The sequence below is a fragment of the Neofelis nebulosa genome, chromosome 7 (assembly GCF_028018385.1).
Source record: "Neofelis nebulosa isolate mNeoNeb1 chromosome 7, mNeoNeb1.pri, whole genome shotgun sequence".
NCBI classification, from domain to species: domain Eukaryota; kingdom Metazoa; phylum Chordata; class Mammalia; order Carnivora; family Felidae; genus Neofelis; species Neofelis nebulosa.
In genome coordinates, this window is record NC_080788.1 from 134,107,472 (window position 1) to 134,122,178 (window position 14,707).

Genomic DNA, 14,707 nt, shown 5'->3' on the forward strand with positions numbered 1-14,707 from the left:
TTTAACATGAGGACAAATGGGCAATCAAGTTTCCCCGAACCGAAATACTTCCAGCCTGGAATTCTGTGAGATGTAATCAAACGCCCATCTTTTAAAGGCTGGACCGTGTCTGTCTTCCAACCGTGCAGCTTTCTGGTGTGCCCTCGAAGATTAACTAGTTGCAAAACATATGCCACAAATTAAGTGACCTGCTCTATGGTATCATTAACTATAAAGCAATTTAAGATTGGGAAATACTTACCAAAAAAAAAAAAAATTAAATTGTCTAAGAATATTTGAACCACAGCCATTTTTCTTCCTGGCAATAACTAAATAGCAGGGCTGAGTGTTCACCATACGCACTTCCAGATTATGGGACTAAAACCATATTGTTTTTGTGCAAAACGATGTGTTCATATAATCTCTCGATAAGGGGCCCTCTTCCCTCCAGATCACCGTGAAACAGGACTTTACCGAAGCATTTCAAGTTTACCTCTAGGCGCGGGCCATTTAAAACACAAACACTTTTTTCTTTTTAATTTTCCAGATCCTCGTCTCTGGGAAGCGAAGGAAGGATACGCTGATGGCGTGAGATGTTGTGGGGAACAGCAAAGCACAATACTCTTGTCAGAACCTTTAGTCCTTTCCACCAAGTCAAATTACTGGTGAAAGTCAAGTGAGTCTCATGATAGAAAAAAAACTCGAGGAAGCCGAAGAAACGGACCACGCTTAAACAACCTTCCAGTTACAAAGAAGGAAAAGAGAGGGAGAAGGTGCCTACTGATCACTGAGATGGCCTCAGTGCTCCTCATGGTTCTAGGACGCCGTGGTCCACGCAGCCTCGGAAACGTTTCTCATTCCCAGCTTCGCAAATGCATGAGGGGAAGAGGGAGACAAAAGCCCACCCAGCTGAGGTCAAGAGATGCAGCAGCACCATGAGGCATCAATTAGAGATGCTGCGAACGCCAGCCCAGGCCTGGACATTGGCAGCGCTCTACCCTGAAGCCACTTAGCAGCAGCAGTCAAGATGCGGCTTCTCGAAATCTGCCATGAGCATCAAGTGCGGCATACACATTCCCGGAGACTTTTCTTTTCACCAATAAGCCAATCCCGAGAAGGGCTGCGTGGCGGTATTCACGTCACAAAGCTCTAAAAGCTATTTTAAGAGCACCCTGTTTCTGCTTAGGAGAGGAAAAGAAACTCAGCCCCTTCAGGCATCTCAGAATGGTCCTCCCTTCCCCTCCCTACTCCTCCTTTCCAGGCAGTTTGGAAGCAAGGCGGCTTAGCCAAAGGAGGCAGAGGTGTTTGGCATGGGTGATGGGCTGAGGCCTGGCAGGGTCGGGGATCGCTGGGCACCCAGGCGACAGAAAGGAGAAGGAGCCCACAGAGAGGTGGATGTAGCACCCCGGTAGATGCTATCATCTGCACCCACCCACCCGCAAGTAAGAAACAAGGGAGGACATGGGGAGAAGGTTCAAGAAGGCAGGAGAGGCAGAGTACTTCAATGGTTAGCGACGTGGGCATCAGTCAATCAATCAGTGTCTCCTAAACCTTTGTGCTTGCCTCTGCAAGAAAACTAAAGATGTAGAAGTCATGGTTTCTGCCCCCCACAAAGAGTTAACATCAGCACATGAGGACAAACAGAAGGAGAGAGGTGACAATGGCAGATGAGAGCTGTCAACCAGTGTCTTGAAGACTGCAGGTATATGGAAGAGTGACAGCTGAATTGGGGCATAATGAAGAATGAAGAAGGCTGACACTAGAATTCCAGCGGAGGGGAAAACCTCCGGTTTTCAGGGCGAGTGGACTGGCCTCACAGAATCCCAGAAAGGCTCAGGCATTGAAGACGTCAGACATAGTGGAAGGTGGCAGTGAGATGTGGAGTCGAGCTAAACTCTACAGTGAGAAGTTAGCCCCTGAAGTTCTCACCCCTCTTGGGCCTAACTCCACAATCTCCTTCCCCTTTCCAAGTATGAGCCAGGCTTAAGGCTGGAGAAATCAAAGAGAAGACAGCAGGAGCGGATACCAGGCTGAAAAGAGAGGGCAAATGGAACAGTGAGAGCCTGTCCCCTGCCTGCCTGGCTATCAGGATACCGCGCAGGATTAGGAAATCCTTCTCTGAAGAAATGGAATGGTCCCAGAGTAAAACTCATCGCACATACTGAGATTTCAAGAAACTGGCTCACTACCCCGCCACTCGGCAGGGGAGCCCCTCGGTGAATGAGCCCTATTCAAGCACAAAGTTTCCAATAAGCTCTTAAGATCCTTACCTTTCAAGATGAAAGGACAACCCACACTGAAAATCAGACACCTAAACAACCAGGCAAAATAAGGAGGCCTGAGAGGACAGAGATAATGCAGGAAGCAGAAGAAAATAGCAAAAACCATAACTGATATCTTTTGTAAGAGAAGCTGTTGCCTCTATTAAAAGAAAAGAACAGGATGCTGTGGAAAGAAATATTTCAGGGAAAAATGTTAAGTTCTTGAGAAGTAAAAATACAATGGACAGGGGCGCCTGGGAGGCTCAGTGGGTTTAGCTTCTGACTCTTGATTTCAGCTCTGGTCATGATCTCACAATTTGTGGGATGGAGCCCTCTCAGGCTCCACACTGAATGTGGGGTCTGCTTAGGATCCTCCCTCTCTCTCTCTCTCCACCCCCCCTCTCCCCTGCTTCCATGTGTGTGCACTGTCACTCTCTCTCTCTAAAATAAAAAAAAAAAATACAATGGACAGAATTAAAAATTCAATCCACGACTAGGAAATAAAAGAAACCATCTAGAAGGTAAGGCAATAGGACACAGAGATAATCAAGGACAGAGGGAAAAAATAAGAAAAGGATCAATCCAAAGTTTGACTACTAGAGTTTCTAGTAGTTCACAGAGAAAATGGTAAGAAATGACTTAAAATAAGTAAAGACATAAACAAACAAACACATAATCCTTAAGAACCATTTCACAGAGTAAGAGCAAAAGTCTTCCAACTGAGAGGTCTGATTAAATCCACAGCAAAGTGATCTATAAAGACACAACAAAAGTACAGTATCGTGAAATTTCACTCCAGGGATAAAATTAAAAGTCTAGAAGCCTCCATGAAAACAAGAATCTATTCACACAGAAAAGACGAATATCAAAATGGCCCATGACTTCTCAACAGCAACAACAGAAGCTAGAAGTCAACTGAGTTTTGCTTCAAAATGTGGAGGAAAGGATTTTCAATCTAGAATTACACACCTAGCCAAACTACTGACTAAGGGGAGGGTACACTAAAGATATTTTCAGAGATTAAGTTCTTGAAAAATGTATCTCCTATGCTGGCTTAGTAAATTGTGAGTGGATATGCTCCACCTAAAGCAGCAAACCAAAAAAGAAGAAAACCTGGGATCCAAGAAACAGAAACAATACAGGAGGCAGGCAAAAAAGAACTCCCCACACAAAAGCCTGTTCCAGAACAGGCTCTCTGAGCAGCCAGGGCAAATGAGAGCAGGAGAAACAAAATGGAAGTGGCACATTATCTGGTATGTTTGGCCAAGAGCAAAATTAGGTTGAGAAATGCTGTTGGCAGGCAGGCGAAGAATGAGAGGGAAAGAGAAAAAGAAAGAAAGAAGGACTGAAGGAGGGAAGCATATGTTTATAAACATACAAACGCATACACAAATCAAAAAGCGGTGATGTTTTTTAACAGTTAAAAAAACAAGTTGCACAAGAAAGGATTTGTCATCATAGTATATCAGTGGTCTCTGGTCTCACCAGTGAATAGTGTTTACGTAATGTAAACAGCGTCAATTCAAAAGAAGGGAAGGGGGAAAGATCTAAAGTGTAACGGTAAGTCAATGGGTGATATTTTAAACTGATTAAAAATCAAGAAAACGATGGCAAAGGTACATGATTTTTTGATGTTTAAATGTTTACATGGTGAAATACACAGAGAAAAATGCACAAAACAAAATCTACAGCTCAATGATTTATTGCAAAGCAGACATCCACGTAACGATCACTCAAATCGAAACATAGAACTTTGCCAGTATCCCTGAAACTCTCATCATGCTCTCTCCTAATTAGCACCCCTGCCCGTCCCTACAGCTATTACCTGAATTTGTACAGCACTTTATCGTTTTGCATCTAAGCACGTATCCCTAAAGTCTATAGTTTCATTATGCCTGTTTGTTGAGCTTTATATAAATGAAATACAGATGTGTGGTGTGTGTGGCTTCCTTCACACATTAATGGCAACGAGACTCATCCAACTTGTTGTACAGCTCTACTTTGTTTTTATTGGTATATAGTTTCTCGTTTGTATAAAATAGACCATAAAATGTGCGTGTGTGTGTGTGCGTGTGTGTGTGCGCGCATGTGTGCGCGCGCGCACACATTACATTACACTCTTGATGGACATTGAGTAGTTTCCGGTTTGGGGCCACTTTGACGACTGCTGTATGAACATTCCTATCCATGCTTTTTGGTACATATGTATTCACTTTTTGTTGAATCCGTGCATCAGAGTAGAAGTGCAGGCTCAAGGAATAGGCTTATGTTTCATTTCATTAGCTAATGCTTCCAAAGTCTTCCGCGTGGGTGTACCAGTTCACACTCTCCCCACCAGTGCGTGACAATTCTCATTTCTCCAAATCCTCTCCACCTTTTGGCATTCAAAGTCATTTTTTAAAATTTTTTTAAGTTTATTTATTATGAGAGGGGCGGGGAGGGTGAGAGAGAGAGTGCATATGCATGCACACATGCACAAGGAGGGGTGGGAAGGGGCAGAAAGACAGAGGGGAAGAAAGAGAATCCCAAGCAGGCTCCACACTGTCAACACGGAGCCTGACTTGGGGCTCAGTCCCGTGAGCAGGCAAGATCATACATGACCTGAGCCAAACTCGAGTCACTCAACCAACCGAGCCACTGAGGCGCCCCTATTCAAAGTCATTTTTAATTTTAGGCATTGTGGAAATGCAGGCATATTTTATGCAGTTTCTAATTTACACTTCCCTGAAGACTTAACGAAGTCAAGCACTTTTTCACATGTTTATTGGATATTCAGGTATCACCCTCTGGGAAGTCCCTGTTTAAGCCTATTACCCATTTTTCAATTTTGTCGTTCTTTTATTGCTCTCACTCTCTTAACTGTGCCTCTTGATAAAGTTCTTCCGATGAAGTTCTTCATTTCAATATAGTCTGATTTTATCTTTTTCTTTATAACTGGTTTTTTTAGGTCATATGTAGGAATTCTTTCCCTGGCCCAAAACATGAGTGTATTATCCTACATTATCTTCTGGATATTTTATTATTTTGTCTCTGACATTTAGATCTTGAATTCATTTGGAAGGGGGTTTGGTGTATAGTGTAAGTTTAGGGTCAAGTTTTATTATTTTTCAATATTGACATCCAGTTGTCCCACAACTATTTATTTTAAAAAGACAATTCTGGGGTGCCTGGGTGGCTCGGCTGGTAAAGCACCTGACTTTTAATTTCAGCTCAGGTCATGATCTCACGGTTTGTGAGTTCGAGCCCCACGTCAGGCTCTGCACTGACAGCATGGAGCTTGTTTGAGTTTTTCTCTCTCCCTCTCTCTCCCTGCCCAACCCTCTCTCTCTCAAAATCAATCAATAAACTAATAATAATAATAATAATAATAATAATAATAAAGACAATTCTGGGGTGCCTGGCTGGTTTAGTTGGTAGAGCATGCAACTCTTGATCTCAGGGTTATGAGTTCAGGCCCAACACTGGGTGTAAAGCTTAGTTAAACAAACAAACAAACAAACAAACAAACGAAAAATAAAAAAGACAATTCTATCCCGAATGTTCTATGGTGTCATTTTTGTCATTGATAATATGTGTATACGTACACAAGTCTGTTTAGGGACTCTATTCTTTTTTTTTTTTTCTTAAGATTTATTCATTTTTCAGAGACAGAGAGACAGAGCATGAGCAGGGGAGGGGCAGAGAGAGAGGGAGACACAGAATCTAAAACAGGCTCCAGGCTCTGAACTGTCAGCACAGAGCCCGATGCAGGGCCCGAACTCATGGACGGCGAGATTATGACCTGAGCCGAAGTCAGATGCTTAACCGACTGAGCCACCCAGGTGCCCCAAGGGATTCTATTCTTTTCCACTGGTCTATTCCAGCAGTCTTTGAACCAGTCCTTGAACAGCATCAGTCCCCCTAGCCTAACAATAACCCTTACTATCTGGTGGAGAAAGTCTACTTCCCTTACTTGCTTCAAGAGTTACCTTAGCAGGGGCGCCTGGGTGGCACAGTCGGTTAAGCGTCCGACTTCAGCCAGGTCACGATCTCGCGGTCCGTGAGTTCGAGCCCCGCGTCAGGCTCTGGGCTGACGGCTCGGAGCCTGGAGCCTGTTTCCGATTCTGTGTCTCCCTCTCTCTCTGCCCCTCCCCCGTTCATGCTCTGTCTCTCTCTGTCCCAAAAAAAAAAAAAAAAAGTTGGAAAAAAAAAAAGAGTTACCTTAGCAATTTCCGGTCCTCTGTGTTTCCATACAAACGTCAGAAGCTTATCAAAGTTCACAGAAACCCTCCTGGGATTTTGCCTGGGATCGCACTGACTCTATCAGCTGGAGATTAACTGACATCTTTGGAAAACGGAGCCCTCAATTTCATAAACATGATATATTCTTCCATTTATTTAGATCTTCTTTAATTTCTCTCAATAAGGTTAAATGTTTTGCAATATAGGGGCTTTCTTAATTTTTGTTAGATTTATTCCTAGGTATTTGATTATTTTTTTCTAATGTAAATTCAATTTCTGTTTATTAGTGATAAATAGAAATACATTTTTTTATATTTACCTGTGTCCAACACACTTGCTACATTTACTTTCTAGTTCCAAGTTCCTTACTTTCTAGTGCAAGTTCCAACAATTTATCTGAAATTTCTTTTGAATTTTCTACATATATAGTAATTGAATCTCCCAATAATTAGTTATACTCATTCTCTTTTCATCTGAATACTTTTATTCCTCTTTTGTGCCTCACTGCATTAGCAGGGATCCACTATACAATGATGAATAGAAGCGGTGATAACTGGTCTATTTGTCCTTACCTACCACCAAATGGAAAATTTTAACTTATCTCTCATTATGTTTCCTACTTTTTAATGACATTGAGTATTTTCTGTAGATAACCTCTTAGCATAAGGAAATTTCCTTCTTGGTTACTACTGTGGGGAGTCTTCTTTTTTAAAAAAATCACGAATAAATGTCAAATTACATCACATATAATTTTCTGCATTTATTGAGATAATCACGGGATTCTTGTCTTTATTCTTTATTCTTTTATATTTTATTCTTAATTCTTTATATACTGAATTACTCTGACTGATTTTTTAAATGTCTCACCCTAACCTTGCATATCTGGAAGATAACCAACTTGATCATGATGTAGTAACTTACTGCAGGATTCACTTTGCTAGTATTTGGCTTAGGATTTTTGAATCTACATTCATGAATAAAATTGCCCTGGAATTTTTCTTTCTTATCACATCAGGTTTTACCACCAAAATTATGCTAACTTCTTAGAAGTCTTCTATTATCTGGAAGTTTGTAGAAACTATGTGTTATTTCTTCCTTAAGTATTTAATGAAATCAACAGAAAAATCATCCGAGGCTGAAGTTGTCCTTGTGGTAAAGTTTTTAATTACATATTCATCTGAGTAAATACAGGGCTACTTAGACTGTTGTTTTTCTTATGTCAGTTTGGATAAGTGGCATTTTTCAACGTTTTTTTTTTTTTTTTTTTTTTTTAATTTATTTTTGGGACAGAGAGAGACAGAGCATGAACGGGGGAGGGGCAGAGACAGAGGGAGACACAGAAGCGGAAACAGGCTCCAGGCTCCGAGCCGTCAGCCCAGAGCCTGACGCGGGGCTCGAACTCACGGACCGCGAGATCGTGACCTGGCTGAAGTCGGACGCTTAACCGACTGCGCCACCCAGGCGCCCCTGGATAAGTGGCATTTTTAGAAAATCTGTCATTTCTTCTAAAATCTCACTCCATAAGATTACCACTGGGTTATTCATCATATCCCTTTATTATCTTTTTAATGTAGTGATGTTCCTTGTGTCATTCCTGGTACTGCTTATTTCTCCTTTCTTTTTTTTCCTTAATTGGTTTCACCAGAATTTACTGATTTTATTAGTCTTTTGTCTCTAATGATTCTATGGGATGTCTGTTTTCTACGTCATTACTTTTCCCTCTTATTTTTGTTATTTTCTTCCTCCTACTTTTTAAAAAAATTTAATTGTCCTTTTTTAAGTTCTTGAAATTAACACTTAGGTTATTTATTTTTAACCCTCTCTTTTTTCCTAATGCATATATTTGAGGCTATAAATGTCCCTCAAAGGATAGCTTTAGCTGCATTTCATGTTCGGGTTGTCATATTTTCACTGGAATTAATTTCTAAATATTAGCTAATTTTCATTGCTATTTCTTTTTTGACCCATGAGCGCTTAAGTTTTAAACATATGGGGATTTTTCACTTACCTTTTTTGTCCCTGAATTCTAGTTTAATGTCACTGTGATCTGAAAATATACTCTGCATAATTTCAATCCTTTAAAATTTGCTGAGTTGCTTCACAACTGAACATGGGCAATGTTGGCAAATATTCTATGTGTACTGAAAGGAGTGTACATTCTAAATTTGTTGAGTGTACTATTTTATAACTAGACTGGCTTGTTAATTAACTTTGTTCAAATTGTCTATATCCTAACTGATTTTTTTTCTTAACATTTTATTTTTAAGCCAATGCGGATTCATAGATTCAAAAATCCTAAACACCCAACGTGTGGCTAGAAATTACACCCCCAAGATCAAGAGTCACGTGCTCTACCAACTGAGCCAGACAGGTGCCCCCATCTAACTGATTTTTATTGTTTGCTGGGTGTATCAGTTACAAGGAGAGATATGTTAAAATTTCTAACTAATCAACACTCTATGTCTCCTTGCAGGTCTTACAATTGAGAGGGAGTGTGTGTGTGTGTGTGCGTGTGTGTGTGTGTGTGTGTGTGTGTGTGTGTGTGTGTGTGTTTAATAAGTGCATACACATTTAGAAATATATTTTCCTGGTGAGTTGAATCTTTTTTTATGTTATGAAATATCTCTCTTCATCTCTAACAGTTCTTCTTGCCTATTAAAAGGTCTACTTTATCTGATACTAATATAGCTATGCAAACTCTCTTTTGGTTAGTATTTCCATGGTATGTCTTTTTACATTTTTATGTTTGGCTCTCTGTATCCTTTAAAGCAGTGTATAGGTTTTTAAAAATTCAATCTGATTATCTTTGACTTTTAAGTATTTACTCCGTTTATAGTTCATATAATTGCTGATATATTTGGGCTTAAGACTACTATTTTTTATTTGTTTCATCTACTATAGAATCCTTTTTCTCCATCTTCTCCCTTATTTTTAATTATCTGAGTATGTTTTCTTATTCTTACTTCCTTCTCTTAGCTTATTATTTCTATATTCCTTTATCATTCTTTTGATGATTATCCAGAGTTTAAAACATGCATCCTTGACCTATTAATTGCTAATACAAATTAGTTTTTTATCATCCTACACAATATAAGGATCATACAATTTAGCTTCATTAATCTCTTCAGACTTGTGTTCCCCTTTCATCATATATTTTATTCCCCATATATTTAAGACAGGACTTATTATTATTTTTAGAGTAAATACTTACAATTAGTTACCCAATTATTATTTCTATTGCTCTTCATTCCTTCTTGCATCTCTGAGCTTTGATTTGAAATAATTTTCCTTCTGTCCAAAAGATGCCCTTTAGCATTTCCTTTAGCATATTAAAAAAAAAAAGAAACTTTTAGTTTTTCTTCATTTTTGAGGAATTCTTTAGGCAGATATAGAATTCAGGTTAACAATTGTTTTCTTTCAGCAATTTAAAGATCTCACACCATTTTCTTTCGACTTCTATTGTTTCACTGAAGAGTTGGTTGTCAATATTGTTGCTCCTTTGAAAACAAGAGTTAACCATTCTTCCAGCCCTGACTGCTTTTCAGCTTTTCTTTTTTTGTACTGACGCTGCCTGCTGTCCTAGGGTTTCTTAATGCTGTAGCTTTGTGTCATTTGTTTGTTTTAGCAATTTCTCAGCCATTTTTCCCCAATTATTTCTTCTGCTCCATTTTCTCTCCCCTTTCCTGATTCCATGAATATTAGGCCTTTCCACCATATTTTACATGTCTTTCAAAATTCTATATTTACTTCCCATTATTTTGTCTCTACATGCTTTGAGTATTTTCTTCCTCTCTATATTTCAGTTCCCTAATTCTCTCTTTGACGGCATCTACTCCATTGAACCCATCCATACATTTATTGAAGTAATTTATATACCATATAATTTACCTACTATAAATATACACTCAATGGTTTCAGTATATTAGCTCAATTGTACAACCATCATCATCACTATAATCCAGTCTGAGAGGACTTCCATCACCCCAAAAAGTTCATCTACTTATAAGTCATCTTCAGTAACTATATCTTTCAGTTCCAGATTCTTATTTATGATTTTTAGTTGTCTGGCAAATCTTAACATCTTATCTTTTAATTATTTGTATATTTTAACAACAGTTATTTTAGAGACCATATGTGATTAATCCACTATCTGAATCTCTTTTAGGTGTATCTTTTTTCTTCTTCATCGTCTTTATTTCTTACCTTAAAGAACCTCAGTCACCTAGAATACAACTGTAAATCTTTTCACTCTCTCCTATGTTTTCTTTTAAAATATATATTTATATACTTTGTTATTCAAGTATAATTAACATACAATGTTATACTAGTTTCAGGTGTACAATATGCTGATTCAACAATTCTGTACTTTTCTCAGTGCTCATCAAAATAAGTGTACTCTTAATCCCCTTTATCTATTTGTTGATTGTCTAAATCTTGCCTTCTCACGTCTAATTATTTTTCACCAGGTGACAGATACAGTACATGAAAAACTCTAGTAACAACATGAGGCTCTGTAACATATATCTTCCTCCAGAGAGGATTTTAACTTTTGCTTCTGGCAAGCAACTAAGCTAGGGACACTAATCTGAAAATATTTGATTTTTGGCATCAGTCCCTGTGTGAGTTTTTCTATTTCTGGTTCATCTTGACTCAGAGTTCCAAATGAAAGCCTAGGTTGTTTACTAGGGCTTCTGCTCCTTGGCAGGACTTGAATACAGTTATAATGCCCCCAACTCCATGAGTCTGTTGAAAGCTCTGCTAAGTTTTTTAGTCTCTTGGCCACTAATTTTGGAAGTGACAATTGTCTCAAGAAAAGGATCCAAAATCTGTGCTCATCTCTTAGGGCTTTCCTTTCCCCAAATCTTGGCTTTACAATTCCTCATTGCCTTGATGACTCTCCAGTGCTTCCAAACTGATTTCTTTTTCTTTTTAATTGTAAGCAGCTCTTCTCAGCAGACAAGCTGGTCTGAACAAATCTGATATACTTTTGCTAGATACATTGACTAGTATTGTAAGTACAATGACTATAATTTATCATAAAAACCAGGATGGCTTTGAAAATGAAAGGAGACACTATTCGTGATTATACTGGGGGCAACAGGGCATAAGCCAAAATTATCACAAACAAATCAGGATATATCATCACCCCAATAATATTTCATGGAGTACTTTACTTAAAAAATATAAATTAATTTAAAAATCACATCAGCCAGCTCAAAAATATCGAAGTCTTGTCTCTTCCCCTTGTAGCACTGAATATTTGGCATTAAGGATAAAAATGAGCACTAGCTCAATGCAGAAAGAGACCACTCGGTAGCCCATTGCATCCACAGAGAGAGTTAGCTATTCTACCCCGTCTGCTAGGTTCTGGGCTGTCTATCTCGTTAACGTCTTTGGTTAAGACTTGGTACCTCCAAAAGAGTAGTTTTGGAAACTTTTCCAAACAAGAGAAAAAAAATTTCTAAAAAAGATATTAGAAAAACTTTAGAATTGAGAAGAAAATGGACGTGATTTCCAAGAAGACCACTATGCACCCACCCATCTTCATTGCATTGATTGTATTGGAAATGCTGTGCTCTGCTCTCACCTGCCAGAAATTCTACGCACTGCCGCATGAATGAAACAACACGATAAGTAAAGGGCTTGCTCTGTCTTGGCTACTGAGGGAGCCACATTTACCAGCTGGGTCATCTTCTAACGTGAACTCCTTTGGGCTCGAAAGCTATTCTCTGCCCAACGCCAGAGCTAAGCCCGAGGAGGTGCTCAGGCAGATAAAACATAGTCAATACCTAATTATAGACTCACCACATCTTGTATTTTGCAGCTTGACCCTTCCTGGAATTTTGATGATGCTATTCAGGATACCAGAATATTTCAGATGGCTTGATTCAAAACAATGTTTTGAATATAAACAGCCCAACATTTTTCCAAAACAGAGGCTTTATTGGCATATAAAGTAATTTGCCACATGCATTGTGCTTGTATCTGAGCAGGTGGATAATAGATTAGTTGGAGTTACTAAGACGTCAGTGTATTTTCCCATCCACAGTACAGTGCAGTAGAGAAAGAAAACTGTGCAATGAAAAGAAAACAAATGATGATTCCAACAGTTTAACTCAAGTCCATATGTCATTCTCATTTACTATAAGACCAATAGCAACAGAAAATAAAAATAGAGAACTGAAAACATTGAGCCTAGCAACAAAGTAATGCGTTCAACTCCAGCAGAGAGTGATACTGAGGCCAATAACCCAGGGTCCAGTTCAGCTGAGATTATCTGTGGCCCTGGAGAATATTCAAAAGCCACACTCCTCTGCTTGTTGGTTTGCTAACTACTTGCCTAGAGAAAAGCTGGCCTCCTGAAGCAAGGCGGAAGAGCAAAGGGAAAAGAAACGAAAAGTCTCTCCTAAAGGACTTGGGGTTGCACGAAGCCTTTACCCTTCCCATCCTACAAATAAACTAGAACCTCACCACCACCCTATCAATAACAAAGTCAACGGTAAAGGTCTTTCTCCACTCAGAGCAGTGTGTTTGCACCCTGTCACCTGACTGGCCCTGAGGCAGGGTCTTACCTCTACCCAGCTGCTCCACAGGATCTAGCACCCTTGCACAAGTATTTCCAGAATGACTGAATGAATTTTCATAACAACCCAGAGGGCACCAAGAGGGCTGATGTCAAGACATTTCAGAATAGATTCGGAGATAGATTAAAATGATCTCCCCATGGAGGGGTGCCTGAGCGGCTTCACTTGGTTAAGCATCCAACTCTTGATTTCGGCTCAGGTCATGAATCCTGCGTGGGGCTCCACACTGGGCATGAAGCCTGCTTGGGATTTTCTGTCTCCCTCTCCCTCAGTCCCTCCCCAGCTCGTGCGCATGCTCTTTCTCTCTTTCTCTCTCCCTCTCAAAAAAGAAAGAAAGAAAATGATCCCCCCATGGACATGCCACTATTGTGTGTAATGTCCTCTCCAAACTTCAGGGGATTGGGGGGTTTTTTCCTCCAAATTATTACTTTGATAAATTTCAAATCTAAGGAGAAAACGTGAAGGAACAACGTCATAAATAAATTGAAGATCACAACACTGCACCCCTAAATATGTTCGCAGTCATCTCCTTAGAGCAAGAACATTCTCCTTTCATTCAGAGGTTTGATTTCCGTAAAGCATACCGTGTGTCCAAAACTGAGTGATAGGGGGCATTTTCAAACGTTCGGCACAAAATTCACACCTCGAGGAAGTTACTATATAGTTGGGGGTTTAAGCTGTACGAACACGAAATGATTCAGAATAATTAAATTCTAAACTTGGTGGCACCGATTCTAAGGGAAAAAGGAGCTCAGAGAAGTGAGAAACAGGTGGGCCCAAAGTTTCAGAAAGGAAATGCGTAGCAGAGACAGACTGGCTGTTTATTACACCTGTTCTTCTCCTAGGCATACATCCAGACTACCTTTCCCAGCAGCCCTCCTTACAGGCAGATGTGACAATTTTACCGAGTATTAGCTAATAACCAGGAAAGGAAGTGGAATGTGCCCCATCTAGGATGGTTAGTAAAAACCTGTCACTCCTGAGTGTCTACGTTCTTTCCTTTTTTTGCCAGTGGGATCCAAACAAGTGCAATGACCTTGGGAGCCATTGGTTGAAAATGGAAGAGCCAGGGAGCCTGGGTGGCTCAGTTGGTTAAGCATCCAACTTCGGCTCAGGTCATGATCTCACAGCTCGTGGGTTTGAGCCCCACATCAGCCTCTGTGCCGACAGCTCAGAGCCTGGAGCCTGCTTTGGATTCTGTGTCTCCTTCTCTCTCTGCCCCTCCCCTGCTCTCGCTCTCTCTCTCTCTCTCTCTCTCTCTGAGATGAATAAACATAAAAAAACACACACACACACATTTTTTAGAAAATGGCAGAGCCACAGAATGAAAAGTACCCGGTTCCCCAAATCACCACCTGAATGAGAGCCATTCTCTAGTCAGGGCACCCACTTTGGATATGTAAGGAACAAACTTCTATTGTTTCGATTCACTGCACTGTTGGGTTTATTGAAGCAGCTAGTATTACCTCAATTAATACCAGCTGGGGCTTAAAATATGTGTAGAAGGGGTAATGTTTTGAAAATTCTGATTGTGCTTTTTCTCTACGGCTTTATGCGCACATGATCGTCACTCTCACTGCCCACAGGCATTCATACGTTCAGGGACTACTAAAGAAGGAACACAAAGAGAAAGAAGAATGGGAATTCCTTTTCTGGCACTAT

The 14,707-nt window shown here is 39.9% G+C and overlaps 1 long non-coding RNA gene across 1 annotated transcript in view; it reads right to left on the minus strand.

Annotated features, from left to right (window-relative positions):
• LOC131517619 (uncharacterized) overlaps nucleotides 1-14,707 on the minus strand; it is a 43,793-nt gene that overhangs the window by 12,908 nt on the left and 16,178 nt on the right. The gene's annotated exons all lie outside the window — the stretch shown is intronic.